The sequence below is a fragment of the Schistocerca piceifrons genome, chromosome X, assembly GCF_021461385.2.
Source record: "Schistocerca piceifrons isolate TAMUIC-IGC-003096 chromosome X, iqSchPice1.1, whole genome shotgun sequence".
Lineage (NCBI taxonomy): Eukaryota > Metazoa > Arthropoda > Insecta > Orthoptera > Acrididae > Schistocerca > Schistocerca piceifrons.
In genome coordinates, this window is record NC_060149.1 from 768,736,330 (window position 1) to 768,749,555 (window position 13,226).

General features: G+C 43.0%; 1 protein-coding gene and 1 pseudogene across 5 annotated transcripts in view; one reads left to right on the top strand and one right to left on the bottom strand.

Moving 5' to 3' along the window:
• The window catches only part of LOC124722065 (transcription factor CP2), an 881,222-nt gene that overhangs the window by 61,503 nt on the left and 806,493 nt on the right, over positions 1-13,226 (bottom strand). The gene's annotated exons all lie outside the window — the stretch shown is intronic.
• LOC124723731 lies at positions 10,711-10,828 on the top strand (annotated as a pseudogene).

Below are 13,226 nucleotides of genomic sequence, written 5' to 3' on the forward strand. Positions count from 1 at the left end.
CATACTAATACCATTCTTACTTGGAGAAAATGCTCTAAATGTAAAAATCATAGTAAAAACTATGTTGTACGAAAACCTAAGTACGTGGTAGCTCCCAATGAAGTAATCAGCACGCTTCGATAAAGCAGCTTGTCTAAGAATGTTCAAATGGTTCATATGGCTCTGAGCAATATGTGGCTTAACATCTTAGGTCATCAGTCCACTAGAACTTAGAACTACTTGAACCTAACTAACCTAAGGACATCACACACATCCATGCCCGAGGCAGGATTCGAACCTGCGACCGCAGCGGTCGCGCGGTTCCAGACTAAAGCGCCTAGAACCGCTCGGCCACAACGGCCGGCCCTAAGAATGTTGTTGCTTCCATTGATCTAGGACGAATAATTTTACAATGCTGCTTTAGTGTATGGAATGTTTACTAGACAGTAACTAACACTCACACTAAGTGACATTAAGACAACACTCGTATTCCGGACGAGATGGCCGTGCTGTTCTAGGCGCTTCAGTCTGGAACCGCGTGACCGCTACGGTCGCAGGTTCGAATCCTGCCAAGGGCATGGATGTGTGTGATGTCCTTAGGTTAATTAGGTTTATGTAGTTCTAAGTTCTAGTGGACTGATGACCTAAGATGTTAAGCCACATAGTGCTCAGAGCCATTTGAACCATTTTGAATCGGACGAGTGGGGATCAAATTGGAGTTGACTATCTGGATTTAAGTTGGCAATTCTTTTCCGGAAACACTTCCGGCGAATATCTAGGTGGTTCCATAAATTAGGCCAAAGAGAGTTTCCTTCACCATCCAAGATCAAAGTGATCTGATATTCAGTCTCCGCTCAACACAACGTCGGCGGGGTGTTGCACACTAACCTCCTTCAGTAAAAGCTTCCGTAGACGCCCATACCAGTTTGTATCACAACTAAATTCGAAATTGTTACAATCAATCGATTAACCTCAACAAATTACCAACCTATTTTGTTCCCACTGATTGGACACAACGCTGGTTCTATGCTTAACTACAGAGTGTACATATTTCTTTATTTAGCACGTAAAAATTTCGTTAAATGAAAAAGCTGGAATTCGCACAAAGTAATCAAAACTAGACAAGATTTGCACTACGTGATTTTCAGAGCAGTTTCAAAGCCCGTTACGAAAAGTACTCACAAAAATTATCTGCGCCGGCAACATACTATCTCCACCTATAAACTGTTTGTATACTCTCGTTAGTAACAGACTGGTGGGAGGGAGGCAAACTTGACGCTGTTCACAGGCGTTGTGGTGGTGGTGGTGGTGGTGGTTGTAGTATGTATAGGGCTCTTAACAGCGAGTTCATCAGCGTAATGTTCACAGGCGTTACGACGTACTAATGTTTGGAAGCCGATAATATTTTCTCTGCTACGCTATGTTTCTACATTTCAGAAAGAAGTTCTTGGCGACGCCATTAAAGTCGTCTTTTGGTATTTCAATGCAGTTACCCCTGACGAAGCAATACCAGCAAAGGAACAGAATTCTGTTCTCAACGCGGCATCAAGTTAACACACCAATATGTACCGATAAGGTGAACTATCTCGGATTTTATGTCATGAGAAGCTGTATTACAGGAAGATTAAAAATCATTCCGAGATTTAGATATTTTTGTTCTGATTTGTGTGTATTTCATACCTGATGCATAAACAGATAAAAACAATAAAGACGGAATACAAGCTCGGGCTAGGGAAGGAAATCGCTCGTGCCCTTTCAAACGAACCATACCGCCATTTGTCTTAGGCGATTGAGAGAAATTATGAAAATCCTACATGCAGGTGATCTGAACCGTCGTCCACCCGAAAACGGGTCGAGTGTTTTACCACCTCACTCGGCACATTTGTTCTAATTCTGTAATGCTAATTTCTTGAAGTAAAACGGTATCAGAGTGCAATAATGAATCCCAAGATTTCTCATGCTACGAAAATGGTCGCACAACTGAGAAGCAGGACTGTTCGTTGCAAATTTCTTTACAGGACGACCTATTTTTGTTGATATAGCAACGAATGGCTAAATATGGAACACTTGTCTACTGTTGCACGCCGGCCGGTGTGGCCAAGCGGTTAAAGGCGCTACAGTCTGGAACCGCGTGACCGCTCCGGTCGCAGGTTCGAATCCTGCCTCGGGCATGGATGTGTGTGATGTCCTCAGGTTAGTTAGGTTTAAGTAGTTCTAAGTTCTAGGGGACTGATGACCTTCGCAGTTAAGTCCCATAGTGCTCAGAGCCATTTGAACTATTGCACGCAAAGCGTCATACACTCAGTTTCATCAGGGTTTTTTTCTCTTTTATCAACACGCAAAGAATAATAGATTGTGCACAAGTGAGTCTATTGTAACCTCAGTTGCAGTTTGAAATGAAGTTAATAGGTTACGTAAGACTTGTATGCTCCCCCCGTACCACGAAAATGAAACAACGAACAATTGAGCAACGTTATGTAATGACATCCTGTGTCACTTCAAGGTAATGCAACGAAACATTCACAACACTGAAGCGGGCTGGCGAGGATATCACGTTCTGCCACGGTAGTCATGAGACAGGAAAGCATTTCTTCACCGACTTATTGTAAGACGAAACGCAATGGAGGAAGACCCTCAGCCATAAACGCTGCCAGAAGTAACAGTAAATCGTAATAGTACAACGAAACTAGTCAAATACAGCTGACTGTCAACCAACTACCCAGTCAAATTCTGACAAATCTTGCACAGAATATTCTTGGAGCCGTACAGCAGTAAGGAAGTGGTTTAAGAGTGTAAAAGTTACTGTTGTAGATTCATAGGGGGAGATGACACATTGGTTATGTTACAGCGTAAAGTCAAGCGCCGGCACGCCATTCCGAAACGATATAGAAGAGAAGGCATCAGCCAATCGCACGCTGACCGACCTCTCTCCAGGACGACAATGCGACAGCAGCGGCCCCTATGCGAAGAGGATAAACGAAGCGCCAAAATGGCCGCGGCCCAGTTCTAGAGTAGCTTCAAGACTATTTCGCTTGTACTGTGTAGCATTGTCTATACTGAAGAAACTTCATTATTTCGTATGTCGCTCTTTGCTTGCGACACTTCTGTGTAATAGTCAAAGTTAAGTATTGTAAACTTTTCCTTTTTTGTAATAAAACTCATTAAGATGAGTTGCTTGAATTTGGTTTAGCTATTCGAGAAAGCAGGTTTTCTAGACACCCCATATTTGACGACCTACATCTACATATATAATCCGCTAGCAGCCAAGCGGTGTGTGGCGGAGGGCACAATTCGCGCCAACGTCATCTTCCCCCCTCCCTTCTGTTCCACTCGCGGATCGCGGAGGGAAAAACGACTGTCTGACCGCCTCTGTACGAGCTCTTATTTCCCTTATCTTTGAATGGTGATCATTGCGCGATTTGAAAGTTGGTGGTAATAATATATGCTCTACATCCTCGGTCAGATCGGATTTCAGGATTTTGGTGAGTAGCCCCTTCTGTTTAGCGCGCCGTCTATGCAAGTGTGTCCCACTTCAAACTTTCTATGAGATTTGTAACGCTCTCGCTATGTCCAAATGTACCAGTCACGAATCTTGCCGCTCTTCTTTGGACCTTCTCAATCTCTTGAATCAGACCCAACTGGTAAGGGTCCCAAACAGACGAACAATACTCCAAGACTGGACGAACTAACGTCTTGTCAGATATTTCCTTTGTTGAAGGACTGCATAGCTTCAGGATTCTACCAATAAAACACAGTCTAGAGTTCTCCTTACCCGTTACTTGTGTAATCTGATCATTCCATTTGAGATCATTACGAATAGTCACACCCAGATCCTTGATGGACGTTACCGCTTCCAAGGACTGGGCATTTATTTTGTACTCGTACGTTAACAGGGATTTTCGCCTTGTTATACGCAGTAGGTTACACTTACTAATATTGAGAGATAACTGCCAGTCATTACACCACGCATTTATTTTCTGCAAATCCTCATTGATTTGTTCACAACTTTCGTGTGATACTACTTTCCTGTAGACTACAGTATCATCGGCAAACAGTCTAAGGCCGCTGTCAGTACCATCAACCAGATTGTTTATGTAAATCGTAAAAATCAGAGGACCTATTACGCTGCCCTGGGGCACACCTGACGTTACGCTTGTTCCTGTTGAAGTCACCCCGGTCAGAACGACACACTGCTTCCTGTCTGTTAGAAAACTTTCTATCCAATCGCATATGTCATCGGATAGACCGTAAGCGCGCACTTTTTGTAGCAAGCGACAGTGCGGAACTGAGTCGACCGCCTTTCGAAAGTCGAGAAATATGGCATCAACCTGGAAGCCGGTATCTTGAGCCTGTTGTGTATCATGCACAAAGAGGGTCAGCTGTGTCTCGCATGGCATCTGTTTCCTAAAACCGTGCTGGTTTCTGCAGATGAGCTTCTCATAGTCTAGAAAGGTCATTATGTCTGAACACAAAATATGTTCCATGATTCTACAACAAATCGATGTCAGTGAAATTTGCCGATAATTATGTGCATCCGATTTTCTACCCTTTGTATAGATTGCTATGACCTGGGCCTTCTTCCAGTCCCGAGGAACTTTCGGCTGTTCCAATGAACTCTGTTAGATGATGGATAAGAATGGTGCTATGTTTGTAGCATAGTCAACATAAAATCTGGGCCAGATGCCTTCCTGGCGTCTAAGGATCTTAACTGTTTTACAATCCCAGATACACTAAACACTATGTCAGCCGTCCTTGCGTTTGTTCGATAATTGAAAGGGGGAATTGTGCTGCAGTCCTCTACCGTAAACGAGTTTTTGAAGGCTAGGTTTAGAATTTCGGCCTTATGTTTATCATCATCAGTTACATTACCCGTACTGTCAGCAAGAGAAGGTGGCTGGCTCTGAGCACTATGGGACTTAACATCTATGGTCATCAGTCCCCTAGAACTTAGAACTACTTAAACCTAACTAACCTAAAGACTTCACACAACACCCAGTCATCACGAGGCAGAGAAAATCCCTGACCCCGCCGGGAATCGAACCCGGGAACCCGGGCGTGGGAAGCGAGAACGCTACCGCACGACCAAGAGCTGCGGACAGCAAGAGAAGGTATTAAATTATTTGTAGCGTTCATAGATTTTACGTACGACCAAAATTTTTTGGGGTTACTTTTAGAATCTGCAGATAAAATATTGCTTTCAAATTCGTTAAAATAATCCCTCATTGTCCTTATGACAGCTGCTTTCATTTCGCATAATTTCTGTTTGTCACCGGGGCAGTGACTACATGTAAAACGGCTGTGCAAAATTCTCTGCTTTCTCAGCAACTTCCTAATATGTTTGTTGTACCAAAGTGGATCCTTTCCCTCCACTATACTTTTGCTAGGCACATACTTGTCTAGCACATGGTAGACAATACCTTTAAATTCCGACCAAAGATACTCAATATCTTTGTGGCCCGCGGTTAATGCTTGGAGCTGACTATGAAGATATTCATTAATGACACTTTTATTTGCTTTCCCAAACAAGAAAACTCTACGCTGTTTTTTTTTTTTTTTTTTTTTTTTTTTTTTTTTTTTTTTTTTGCAACTTTCACTGACATAGAAGCCACAACGAGATTATGCTACAGACACTTCGACAATTTACTAACATGAGATTAAGCATATTTAAATCCTTTGGAATGACCAGGCTGGATTTAACATGTTAAGACACTGATCGTGTCTTAGGGAGAAGCACAGCTCATGTTTCTCTTAATCACTCTGAGCAACTTCAAGAAATTCCTTCAAAAAAACCCAGAATGAGCCGAAGTGGCACTGTGGTTAAGAAACACAGCTCGCATTCTGGAGTAGTTGGGTTCAAATGGCCGTCCGCCCATCCAGATTTAAGTTTTCCGTGTTTTATCTATATCGCTTAAGGTAAACAGCGGTGTGGTTCCGTTGTAAACGACATGGTCAATTTTCTTAACATCGTCGTCGGCGGGGCGTTAATGCACGATCATTTTCCCTCACTTCAAACAGCCCACAACCGTTTCTTCCCCACACTGATCTAGTGTTTCGTCTTTATTGACTTTGATGTTGACTGGATGTTTAATTTCTAATCTTGGGTTCTTCTTGTGGTTTCAACGCCGCTTTGTCCCTCTGACTCCAGTCTGCGCTACTTCTTAGTTTTTCTTGATAAATAATATTCAGTCTTCTCAGACATCTGGTAGATAAGGCCCCAGTGACAAAAAACCTGTTTCATTCAAAAGCTGGAGTCTTCTTTCAAAAGCAATAACGGTGATCCTCGTCGTTTATAACCTCACAGCTCGTTGCTACTAAATAGCTTCCGTTGTGTAGGTTCATTACCTTTAAAACAGTATGAAAGCCTATCCTTGCCTGGAGGGAACAAGATTCATGTCCAGTCTCGGTACAAGATTCAGTTACCTAACAGATGCAAGGAAAAAACCCGAAACAGGTGTACTTAGTAGCACTCTTTCTCTATGTCAATAAGAGTTGTGTATATTGTACTGTTTTGTAAGCAACTCTTAAGAAAGGATAAGTCTAGAAGTCCCCTTTCCTTTGTCGCGATGTAGGCCTAACGGAACTGATAACAAAAGCCAGCTATTCTTCTTGTAAAAAAAAGGAAAAGGAAAAACGAAAACATTACATGCTGTAGCCTATGTTCGGCCTCTGACACATACTTTCCAATGGTTGCACAACATTCTTTATCAAATAGCTTCTCATTAATTTCAAAACCACTCGACTGACCACTAACATTTTCAGGGTGTCAAAAACTTTTTGTACTTATGTAACAGAACAGAGGTACATGACTGCAATGGAATGCAAGTCAGTACGAAGTTTATACGGTACAATCATCAATTCCTACTCTCAAGGAATGCCTCTAGAAATTTCTCTTAGAAATCATATTTGTTCAGTTTCATGTTACTTCTGTAACAGAACAAAGAAGTCGCTGCGAATTTTCTTGTCTTGAAGATAGAAAATTCTTTTATTTCTTTAAATTATGATTTGCTACAAATTCAGGATACTAATCGGCCAAGGCCGTAGACACAATGGATGACCTCTTTTAAACAAATGTCTATGCACTCGCTTGAGTAATTTACAGAAACTGAGGGAAATACACACTAGCATTACTGGGCCGGAATATGGCTCCGGTTCTTCGGTACGCGAGTCCTGGGTCTCAAAACGGCGCCACCTGGAGCTTACTGTAGACAGCGGCAGACTTCATGCAAGTAATCAACTTCTCAGCATTCGTGCTGGGGTACGCGCAGGCTTTCAAAACAGCCACAGCAAAAGCAAGTCCTTCACAAGACATGTACTGTTTTACGTGTGAAAGGTCAATAAGCATATTTGTTGCAGCTACACTATGAACAACACGAGAAAGAATCGGTAAAAATCTCCACAGGCTTCCACACTTCGGTTAAATTATAAAATGCCGAGGATTGTTTCTCCTCCTCCCCCCACAAAGGGATGACAACTTCGCACCAAAGCAAATACTGTAAAAGACCAACAGACACGATGCACTTTGTTCAAAATATCTTTACCGTTTCTCCCGCGAGTGCACTTGTTTCGCGAGCGCCAAATTGTATACATACTAATTAGATACTCGATTTATGGTCACATTTACATTGAACCGGTACAACAGAAATTCTATGCTTTGTTAAGGTGGTCTGTAAGCGATGGTGTTCCACCAAGAAAAGACAGCTTTCCTCTTGAGATTTCTCCGACTATTTTGTTTCCCCAAATCTTTGCACCCTTCCTAGTAATCGTTTGGATAGTGAGCCAGTTGTGAGGTTTCACTGACACCAAAACTGTGAATTGCTAAGATTATTCAGAGGGAGATAAGACCATCAGAGAGTGAACAGCAGCACTTGTGGATCGGGAAAGGACTTGGGATCGGCAATAAATTCGTCGCGCCTTTCTCATGAAGGAACAGATATAAAAGCAATATCGTTGTGACGGGACGAGTAGTTGTGTCAGTCACTCTGTCACCATTTGTAGTTAAATATTTGTGGGTTGTCTACGCGGTTGTCACATTATATACTTGTTACAGAATATGAGTCATGTGGTAAGAACACATACCGTCACAAGTACATGTGATGAATAGCGAGAGCAGGCGAGGTACCACACAGACGTCTCACAGAAATGAAAACAACAAATAAACGGGCGTGAACTATGTTACACTAAAGGAATACAAATGTCAAAAACGTCAAAAACATATGTTTTGACAGAGCACACAGAAAATGTGTGATTGTGAAACTGTTGCGTTCATTTGTTGCAGCTTATGTGACGAACTATTACGTTTTCATTTCGTTGGGAATATTCACGTTCACACGAACACCTAAATCGGGCAAGGAGGCATATGTCACTCACTCCACAGGCGTACAAATTAGGTGCGTCGATAAGAGATTCCTATCATATGACACATGTACTGTCATTAATGCCTTGTATGACACACCAGAGGTGTTTTCCGGTGGAGGATTCTGTTGACGAGACGCCTTGCATCAAAAGTTTGCGGTTCCCATTCGAAAGCCACTACCTTTCGGCTGATAATAGAGTAGTTGTGCAGAATCAACTTTCATTATACGAGGTGCATTCAAGTTCTAAGGCCTCCAATTTTTTTTCTAATTAACTACTCACCCGAAATCGATGAAACTGGCGTTACTTCACGACGTAATCGCCCTGCAGACGTACACATTTTTCACAACACTGACGCCATGATTCCATGGCAGCGGCGACGGCTTCTTTAGGAGTCTGTTTTGACCACTGGAAAATCGCTGACGCAATGGCAGCACAGCTGGTGAATGTGCGGCCACGGAGAGTGTCTTTCATTGTTGGAAAAAGCCAAAAGTCACCAGGAGCCAGGTCAGGTGAGTAGGGAGCATGAGGAATCACTTCAAAGTTGTTATCACGAAGAAACTGTTGCGTAACGTTAGCTCGATGTGCGGGTACGTTGTCTTGGTGAAACAGCACACGCGCAGCCCTTCCCGGACGTTTTTGTTGTAGTGCAGGAAGGAATTTGTTCTTCAAAACATTTTCGTAGGATGCACCTGTTACCGTAGTGCCCTTTGGAACGCAATGGGTAAGGATTACGCCCTCGCTGTACCAGAACATGGACACCACCATTTTTTCAGCACTAGCAGTTACCTGAAATTTTTTTGGTGGCGGTGAATCTGTGTGCTTCCATTGAGCTGACTGGCGCTTTGTTTCTGGACTGAAAAATGGTATCCACGTCTCATCCATTGTCACAACCGACGAAAAGAAACTCCCATTCATGCTGTCGTTGCGCGTCAACATTGCTTGGCAACATGCCACACGGGCAGCCATGTGGTTGTCTGTCAGCATTCGTGGCACCTACCTGGATGACACTTTTCGCATTTTCAGGTCGTCATGCAGGATTGTGTGCACAGAACCCACAGAAATGCCAACTCTGGAGGCGATCTGTTCAACAGTCATTCGGCGATCCCCAAAACAATTCTCTCCACTTTCTCGATCATGTCGTCAGACCGGCTTGTGCGAGCCCGAAGTTGTTTCGGTTTGTTGTCACACGATGTTCTGCCTTCATTAAACTGTCGCACCCACGAACGCACTTTCGACACATCCATAACTCCATCACCACATGTCTCCTTCAACTGTCGATGAATTTCAATTGGTTTCACACCACACAAATTCAGAAAACGAATGATTGCACGCTGTTCAAGCAAGGAAAACGTTGCCATTTTAAGTATTTAAAACAGTTCTCATTCTCGCTGCTGGCGGTAAAATTCCATCTGCCGTACGGTGCTGCCATCTCTGGGACGTATTGACAATGAATGCGGCCTCATTTTAAAACAACGCGCATGTTTCTATCTCTTTCCAGTCCTTCGGAGGCCTTAGAACTTGAATGCACCTCGTGGGTTCCTTCCTTAGACCTCGCTGTGTGGCCATGCGGTTCTAGGCGCTTCAGTCTGGAACCGCGCAACTACTACGGTCACAGGTTTGAATCCTGCCTCGGGCATGGATGTGTGTGATGTCCTTAGGTTAGTTAGGTTTAAGTAGTGCTCAGTTCTAGGGGACTGATGACCACAGATGTTAAGTCCCATAGTGCTCAGAGCCAACTTAGACCTCGCTGTTGCAAATGGACGTTACACCACGCCACAGACACAAATTTGGCTACAGTGAACAGCGAGGAAAAAAAGACACGAGGGAGCTTTGACCACGGATTGCCCACTCTGTGGTCCAACACCGTGGTGACCACTTAGCCACGACGCTGTGACTCTACCAGTTTGCTCTATGTTGCCTTTTTTGTGCTTGGACCGTTCCCTGTTTCAATTTCCTTTTTTTCCACATTTCAGTAAACCTTCTTCCTGTTTTCATGCTTGATCTGCGTTCAGTTTTTGACGGGCTGTCCACTGGGCCCTCAATCCACTAAATCTGAGGAGGGTGGGATGGGGTGTTACCCTTGTAAGGAAGGCAAGTCGCGCGGGTGTGAAGTGTGTAAACTTTGTTCTGTGTGTGATCCTATTTTAACTATTTATGTATCGTATATTCTGAGGCGAAAAGTGAGAGGGGCGGTGGTGGGTGGGTGGGAGGGTGGGTGGGTGGGTGGGGGAGGGAGTGAGAGACCAGCTCATGTGTCTAAGCGAGCGTGAAAAACTGCCTAACAACCGTCCCGCAAGCTAGCGCACTTCACTTTACGCTGAGAGTCTGCCTTGGGGACTATTTACTCTCAATTTAAATTTAGGTATGTACTTCAGTGCCAACGGCCTTGCCGCAGTGGTAGCACCGGTTCTCGTCAGATCACCGAAGTTAAGCGCTGTCGGGCTGGGCTAGTACTTGGATGGGTGACCATCCAGTCTGTCCAGTGCTGTTGGCAAGTGGGGTGCACTCTGCCCTTGTTAGACAAACTGAGGAGCTACTTGACTGAGAAGTAGCGGCTCCGGTCACGAAAACTGACAACGGCCGGGAGAGCGGTGTGCTGACCACATGCCCCTCCATATCAGCATCCAGTGATACCTGTGGGCTGAGGATGACACGGCGGCCGTCGGTGCCGTTGGGCCTTCATGGCCTGTTCGGACGGAGTTTAGTTTAGTTGATGTGCTATTTCTTTCTAACTACTTGGAACATTTCTCTTACTTTACCTTGCACCTTATAATCGCGTCTTCTTTACTAACCAATTCGCTTGTTCGATAACTTATTTCCCTACTTCTCACATGCCTAGTTCTGTATCTCTCTATTATTTCAGATATTAATTTGAATCAAAATATTCAAAGCTTTAATGACTCTCCCAGTTTTTTTTATCATCACTCTTCTGACGGGTTTGATGAGACCTGCCACTAATTCCTCTCCTGTGCCAACCTCTTCAAGTCACAAAATCTATTTAACAGTATTACATCACTACTGGTACACTGCAAATATTCCACATTTTGCATTTAATTTTACATGCTGTTTCAAAGTTTCCAATAATCCATAATTCCTTAATCGATTTTCTAACGTGATGTTTAATTACTTTCTCACGAAAATCATTTTCGGATGCAGACAAACTTATGCATAGTACATTTACTTTATGATCGTAATTCATATCAGGATGAAATTAATTATAGCGAACACTGCAGTACAATTAATTAGTTTCAATCCCTTTTACGATGATGATGTAGCCTCATGCTTCTTGACAGAGCGTTGGGGAACGATGCGGGAGACCCGCACCGCTGTACTAGGTAAGGTCCTAATGGAAGTGGTTTGCCGTTGCCTTCCTCCGAGCGTAGTGCGGATGAATAATAATGATTAAGACAATACGACGACACTTAGTCATCTCGGGGTAGGTCAAAAATCCCTGACCCCGCTCTCGGGAAGCTAGAACGCTACCGCGAGACCACGAGCTGCGCACAATCCCTTTTAAGGTACTGTTGAAGTTTTGTGTGCATCCATTTATTTGGTTTGACTGATTACCGGGCTGACATCCATTCACAGCAAAGTCAACATTGATCAGATTGCTGTTATCTCGGGCTACTGATGCGTTATCTATTGATATATTACACTTTTAACATCTTAGTAGAGAAATTACGAGAAAACACCATAGTGTAAACAGGTACTTGAATCAGGCAACATTTTATATTAAAGGTCCCAGAATCTGTCTCAAGGGTTCTTCCTGACTAACACACACACACACACACACACACACACACACACACACACAGAGGTCACTCACTAAAAGGACAGTCTTCTCACTTAACAGGACCAGAATACATGGTTAAATTCAACAGTTCCTGTACTTGTGGAATTGGTTGGTCACCTCAATAGCTTCCTCAGAGCTGATATTGGGACTGTTAGTTCCGATACGTCAATGAAAGAATCAAGGTACACACTTCACATCCTTTAGGCTACTAAGTTAATTAATCTTTATCGTCATGCCGTTATTAGCTATTCATATTAACAACTGCATCGCACCTTTAACCGTATTTTTTTTACATTTCGCCATGTTACTGCTAGCAGTGCAACTTGCCATCCTTTTAAGTTGTCATTCCAAACTTCATTCATTCTTTGGCTGCTACAGTTAGTCCCACTCAGTAATTCGATTTCGTATTTGATATTTCATTGATGCTTCAATGAGTAATGTGTTCATAAAACCGTATCAGTCACGTCCTGATTTTTATTTATCGATCTATAATCTGTCTCAAGCCAGTCCGGCCGATATCCGGATGAATCTGCTTAACCTATGATTGCAGTTTGTCTGTATATCAAATTCACTTAGTTTATGCCCTTTCCTTTTATGAAAACGAAAAATTACAACGTAGGTAGTTTTATCGAAATCTGAATGTCATAAAATAATTAAAATTTCGTGGTTTCGTACTTGAGATCGAATTTACTGTGCTGTAGCTTACAGTCAGAACATGCATGCTAATGATTTAAGACACTGAAATTATTAACTGCAATTCATCCAACGATGACTGCAGCTATGCGGGTTCATAATAGGAAAGGGCATAAGCCATGTAATATATGACATGCAAAAAAATAACTGCCACCGTTGGTTAAGTAAATTCGTCTGAAGAAGCGGTAGACTTTCAACCGGTTTTGGGACGATATTTAAAAAAGAAAATTATCCCGTACTGAAAATGACACCCTCACCAAGGAGAAGGGTAGACGCTACAATTAGTATGCCGTTGATAAGGAAGCCTTACAACGAAAGTGTGCTCTATTTAACAGTGTTTCCTTACTAATGCACCATTAGGTGTATTTTCCTTGTTCCTAATTTCTTCTTGACCTGTCGTCCCACC